The following is a 6871-nucleotide window of genomic DNA, read 5'->3' as shown; positions in this document are numbered from 1 at the left end:
CATTTTGAAGGTAAAGAGTAGTTCTTTACGATGCCATTGTCAGTTTGTGAAAAAAAATTTTTTCGCGATGTTACGGGGCCTCGAACACATCAAAATAACGGGGTTTTGACCCTTTTAGGTTAGATTTTCACAATTATTTTAATATTGAAATGAAAGTCCATATTTCATATTTGCAAAAGAGAAACAAAAAATAGTCATTCAGTTCGATGCTAAAAATTATTTTCGAATGTTTATAAACAATTAAACATTCTGGATAAAATAGAATATTTTAGTTTTGAATGTCTTATAATATAGCAAAATAATTCTGCTCTTCACATTTTGCTATCACACTATCGTTTTTGAACTTGCTCACACTTTGAAAGAGATGAATAAAATGAAATTATAGGAAGAAACTTAAAATATATCCTAATTATTATTTAAGCTTCGATTTCAGAGCATTTTTTCAATTTTTCAATAATTTGGACAAAGGTAAGATAACTTCGAATTATTTTGAAATTCTTTTTTCAAAGATCTAGACATTAAAAAAATGGACACAAATTTGAAAATATTTCAACAAAATTTTAACAAAATGTAGATTTTTGAAGATTTTTAGATTACAATTTTTAGCCTTTTGAAGATTTTTAAAGATTTTTGGATACTAAATTTTTTTGTTACTATTCCATGGAAAATTTAATATGATTTTTTAGTTTTGCAGGATTATAAAATTGTTGAAAGACCTCGAATAAGTTTTTGAATATTTCCAAAAAAAGTTTTGAGAGAAAATATTATATCAAAGGCTTGCTACGAGCCTACAAATGTTTTCAATTTTATGCAACTTTCGAGATGCCTCAAATTTTTTTAGAATTTAATTGATGTATTAAAATTTGACCAATTTTATCTCTACTGAGAAGAGGACAAGTTTATAAAAGGGCACACAACGTACTAAGAAACAGTTTATTTCAAAATTAAAAAATAACTTAATCTTCATAGTGGATAAACTTTTGTGTATTTTTTTTCAGAAAAAAAAATAATTGAGCGAGCGCATCGCTTATCAATTTCATATGGACTTTAACAGAGAAGAACCTCTATTTTTCTCCAAGTGTGAGTTATTCATATAAATTATTTTCATAAAATAATTAAATTTAGGAAGCTCAATATTCAGGATATAATAAGCAGCCCCCACTGACAACAGTTGTTCTTCATAGATTCAAGAATTGATCATTTAAAAATGGATAATTAGCATAAACATCTTAAACTAAGCAATGAAATGGTTATACCCAATGTTATACCAGTAATACCATTATTTCCCGCAGGGAAATAAAAGAAATAGATATTTTTGACCCTAATATTGAAAAATAAATTTAAAAAAAATTTATGTGAATTTTCATTAGAATACTTTTATCATCCAGTATTATTATTCCCTTAATTAATTTATTATTATTTAAGCAATGATAATAAATTATATTAATCTATTAGATATTAAAACATAAAATATTTTTAAAAAATAAATACGTTTTTCAAAAATAAATTTAGTTAAAAAATAATTTTAAAAATTAAATTTCAGAAGAAGAAATAGATTCAAAAATATAATTTAAACAAATGATAGAATTTGAAAAATGATAAAATTGCTAAAAAAAAGTAATTAATTAAAAATGAAAATTGTATAAAAACTGGAATTGGTTACAAAAATGAAATTAAAAGACTAAAATTTTTTTTAAATTACAAAATTTGAACAAAATAATTGTTGAAATAAAAGTAATAGATATTTGGACCCTAAAATTGAATATTTAATTTGAAACAAATTTATGTAAATTATAATTAGAATACTTCTATCATCGAGTATTAGTATTTTCTTAATTAATTAATTATTGTTAAAACAATGATAATAAATGATATTAATCTATCAGATATTAAAATGCAGAGTCAGCTTGCAGTTTGAAAGACATGCGCTCGTTGAATTATTATGTTAAAAATATGAAAAAATACTTTTTTTCTGAAAAAAAACACTGAAAAAACCATCCTTTTGTTGTTCATTTCGATGATCATTTATTTTAATTTAAGGAGATTTGTTCTCTCTACTTTTTGAAAATGATATTGCGCAAGCGATCACCTTTGGCCCTGACGGGCAAATGTACTCTTTTTCGGCGTTTTCCATCTCGTTGGCCAATGTCTCGGTCGATATGGCGGCGATTTCACGTCTTATGTTGGCTTTCCATTAAGCTAGAATCCTTAGCTTATTGGTGTACACCTTGGACTTCAAATAACCTCACAAATAAAACGTAAAGTTAAATCTGTGGATTTGGGTGGCCAGTCAGTAACAAATGCTTCTACTTTAATAAAAGTAAATGAAAGTGTGTGTAAGAAAATTGAGAAAAAGGGAAGTGGAGAAGGAGGAGTATAGCAGGAAAGAAAGAACATGAGAACGTGCTGGAAAGAAAAAGACAAAGGGGAAAGTAGGAATATAAATCAGAAGTAGAATAAGCGATCAAAGAAGGTAGGTTGTGGGATGTGATATATAGGGATAAAGGAGAAAGGAAGGGTGGTAATAAAGAATTATAAATGGAGGAATGGACGGATTATTTGAAGGGTCTATTAGGGGGAGAGAAAAATAAGATCAAAGGGGAAAAGAAAAGGATAGTCCAAGGAGAAATGGAGAAAGGGAACGAAATAAGAAGAGAAGAAGTGGATGAGGCAATAAATAGGCTAAAAAGAAACAAGGTGACAGGAAAGTATGTGATGAAGAACGAATCGATGAAGTATGGAGGAGAATGGACTAGAGACGGCATGTGAAAGATCTGCACCAAGGTCTGGAAAGGGGAAGGGTGGCCGGAAGAGTGGATGACAGGACTGGTGGTACCTCTTGTCAAAAAAATGTGAACGAAAGAAGGTAGAGAAATACAGAGGGCTCACTGTCATGCCAATCAGCTATAATATATATATATATATATATATATATATATACACGAGGGGTGTGCAAAAAGTAAGTTTCCCTAGTCTGCCGTTTTTCCCTAGCGCCATCTAGCGAGCTGGGACCGAACATAGTTTTAGTTTAGGATATACCGATAAGAGCGGAACCGGTCTTAGCTGCCGGAAAAATGTTTTTCGTCAGTACCGGCTCGGAAACCATGGAGCTACCTGTGGAAAACATGTCCACTTGTGAGTTGCGTGCAGTTATTCGCTTCTTAACTGCAAAAGGGCTTAATTGCAACGAAATTCACACTGAATTAGTGCATATTTATGGTCACAAATGCATGAGTGTGCAGATCGTTACTGTGAAGTGCTAAATAAACTTAAAAGTGCCATTAAACGAAAGCGTCCTGGAAAATTATGGAGAAAAGTGTTGCTTTTTAACCGCAATGCACGGCCTCATTCAGCAAAAAAAAACACAAACCTTACTGGGAAAATTCAAATGGAAAATTTTTGATCACCCATCCTACTCTCCAGATATCGCACCAAGTGAGTTCTTTTTCCTAAGTTAAAGGAAAGTTTGGGTGGCCATCACTTCAATTCAAATGATGAAGTGAAAGACTTTGTTAATTTATTCTTTAAAAAACAGGCAATGGATTTTTATAAACAAGGTTTGTCAAAGCTTGAGAATAGGTATAGAAAATCTATTCAAGTCCAAGGGGACTTTGTAGAAAAATAGTTTATAAGTCAAACAATAAATACATTTGTTACTTTAACCTAAAAATTGTGTTTTGCTTTTTTCCCGGAGCAGGGAAACTTACTTTTTGAACACCCCTCGTATATATCAGACGGGATTGAGAAAAGAGATGGGAATTATAGACAACATCTAGGTACTTATATACTTAGTTAACAGAAATTTGGGGAGAAAAAAGCGAAACTATTCGCATTGTTCGTCGATTTCAAAGCAGCGTTTGACTCAGTGAACAGAAAAGTGCTATGGCATGCAATGAAAGAGAGGTTTGTAGAGGAAAAGTTGGTGGAGAGGATAAAAGAAATATTTACTGAAGTCAGGATTAGCGTCAAAGTAGGAAAGAAAAAAGGGCAGATTTTCTGGAGAGAAGGAGGTCTAAGGCAAGGATGCCCTTTGAGTCCGTTACTATTTAATATGGTGCTGGTAGACTTAAAGGGGAAGCCAAAGGAGCAAGAGAAAGGAGGAACGGGTTTGGCAAATTTACTGGATTAGGATGCACACTTTTTTTAATTTTGCAGAAAAGGTAAAGCCAATAAGGGTGAGTGGCTGCAGAAAGGGTAGAAGAAGAAGCTTAATTGAAAGAAAGAAGGTTTTCAGCCTTACGCATACGCGGACGATAGATTTCTGTTAGCAGATGATGAGAAGGGGATGAACTTAATGATGAGAATCTTCGAAGAGTATGTGGGAGCAAAAGATTTGACGGTGAACGTAGATCAGGGAAAGGTGATGTGCTTCAGAAATAGAAAAAGCAAAATAAATTACGTCTGGAAGATGAACGGACAAAAATTGGAAGTTGTGGAGGAGTTCTGTTACCTAGGTTTTTTGTTTGAGGCAGAAGGGGAAAACGAGCTGCAGGTGAGGAAAAGAATTGAATGTACAAGAAAAGTGATCGGCCAAGTATGAGGTATAGGAAATAGAAGGTTCAAGCACGATTGGAGAATGAGGGTCTGTTTTTTTGATGTGTTGGTTCGGGCGATGTTGTATTATGGAGTGGGGATCTGAGGTTGGAAGGAACATAAGAAAGTAGAGAGTATACGTGATCTATTTCTCAGGTGGGTAATGGGGGTTAGCTGGAGTTGTCCAGGATACATGTTAAGGGAAGAATTAGGGAAGGAAAAAATGTTTACTATACATATTAAGACAGCCTGGAAGTTTGAAGAAAAGCTAAGAAGGGGAGAGGGATGCAGAATAACACAGTCATGTTTGGGGGAAATTCAGAACAATGAAGCGAGAGTTAATTTGGAAAATTCAGAATGGGAGGAATAAAGGAGAAAAATGAGAAGGGTTTGTAATATACGAGAAGGGGTTATGGAACGGCAGGACATCGAGTAAGAGCTATTAATAAAAGAACAAGAAGATAGATGGACAGCGATTATAGAGTCGAGGTACAATAGAAGGTATATGATGGTCAAGGGTTGAAGGAACCAGAATATCTGCCAAGAATTAAAAAGGGAAGAAAAATGGAGTATGGTTGTACATTGAATTAATTTAATTTGAATTCCTCAATCTTTTGAATTCGAGAGAATTACCTCCATTACTTAGAATTAATTTGTGATGTTTTAAATTCTGTTGAATATCTTTGAATTCTCTTGAATAAAGCAGGAAACATGTACATTTATTTATAATTTTCTGAATTCTTGTGAAAACGTCTGATTTTTTCCCTCTATTTCCAAACAAATCAACTTTGGTCAACGGTGAACTACCACTGAACTAGGATGCACTCGTTTCTTTAACTCTGCAGAATTCTAAGAAATCAAAAGAATTTCCAGAATTCGAATGAATTCAAGGAATTCACAACAATTCAAAGCGAATTCTAAAGATTTTAGAAGAATTCAATTTTTTTTAATCATAGAATTTTAATTGAATTCAACGATTTCTGCAGAATTTGCAGAATTAATCAAAAAGATAGCGTTTTAATTCAGTAGCAGTTTACCCGTCGACCAAAGCTGCTAAACTTTGAAATAGTTAAAAAGATCTTCATGCTTTTACAAGAATTCAGCGAATTCCAAAAATTTAATTGAATTCTTAATTAATCAGAGGGGTCAATGATTATTTAGAATAATGTAAAAATTATCTAGGCCATATTTTATAGCCAATATACAAAAGAAAACGCGCGATAAAAGATACTGTCTTTCGGGATTGCATGCATACTTGCAACTAACATTATACGTACATACAATTTCAATATGTCGTTTCTTCTAATGGCGGATAAAAAAAAATTCTAGCCGACAAGTTCCAAAAAATGTTTGGTTCTGTTGCGTGTTTTTGGTGGTTGCGTATTTTTGGTATCCTGGACAACTCCAGCATTACTAACCTCAGAAATTGATCATGTATGGTCTCTACTTTCTTATGTTCCTTCCAACCTCAGATCTCCACTCCATAATACAACATCGCCCAAACCAACACATCAAACAACCAGACCCTCATTCTCTAATCGTGCTTGAACCTTCTCTTTCCTATACCTCATACTTGGCCCATCACTTCCCTTGTACATTCAATTCTTTTCCTCACCTGCAGTTCGTTTCCTCCTTCTGCCTCAAACAAAAAACCTAGGTAACAGAACTCTTCCACAACTTCCAATTTTTGTCCGTTCATCTTCCAGACGTAATTTATTTTGCTTTTTCTATTTGTGAAGCACATCACCTTTCCCTGATCTACGTTCACCGTCAAATCTTTTGCTCCCATGTACTCTTAGAAGATTCTCATCATTAAGTTCATCCCCTTCTCATCATCTACTAACAGAAATATATCGTCCGCGTATGCGTAAGAGTATAATTGTCTGAAAACCTTCTTCCTTTCAATTAATCTCCTTCTTCTTCACCTTTCTTCCTTTACACTCGATGTCCGCACTCTCTGCCCTTTCTGCATCCACTCACCCTCATTGCCTTTACCTTTTCTGCAAAATTAAAAAAAGTATGCATCCTAATCCAGTGAATTTGCCGAACCTGTTCCTCCTGGCCTTAGACCTCTTCCTCTCCAGAAAACCTGCCCTCTTTTCTTTCCTACTTTGACGCTAATCCTGGTTTCAGTAAATATTTCTTTTACCCTCTCCACCAACTTTTCCTCTACAAACCTTTCTTTCATTGCATGCTATAGCACTTTTCTGTTCACTGAGTCAAACGCTGCTTTGAAATCGATGAACAATGCGAATAGTTTATCTTTCTTTCTCCCCAAATTTCTGTTTACTAAGTATGTGAGTACCTAGATGTTGTCTATAATTCCCATCCCTTTTCT

The 6871-nt window shown here is 33.5% G+C and overlaps 1 protein-coding gene across 1 annotated transcript in view; it reads left to right on the top strand.

Annotated features, from left to right (window-relative positions):
- LOC117179665 (dnaJ homolog subfamily C member 13) overlaps nucleotides 1–6871 on the top strand; it is a 231313-nt gene that overhangs the window by 168385 nt on the left and 56057 nt on the right. The window lies entirely within an intron of this gene.

This window comes from Belonocnema kinseyi, chromosome 9, assembly GCF_010883055.1.
Source record: "Belonocnema kinseyi isolate 2016_QV_RU_SX_M_011 chromosome 9, B_treatae_v1, whole genome shotgun sequence".
Classification (NCBI taxonomy): Eukaryota; Metazoa; Arthropoda; class Insecta; order Hymenoptera; family Cynipidae; genus Belonocnema; species Belonocnema kinseyi.
This window is presented reverse-complemented; position numbering and strand designations above follow the sequence as displayed.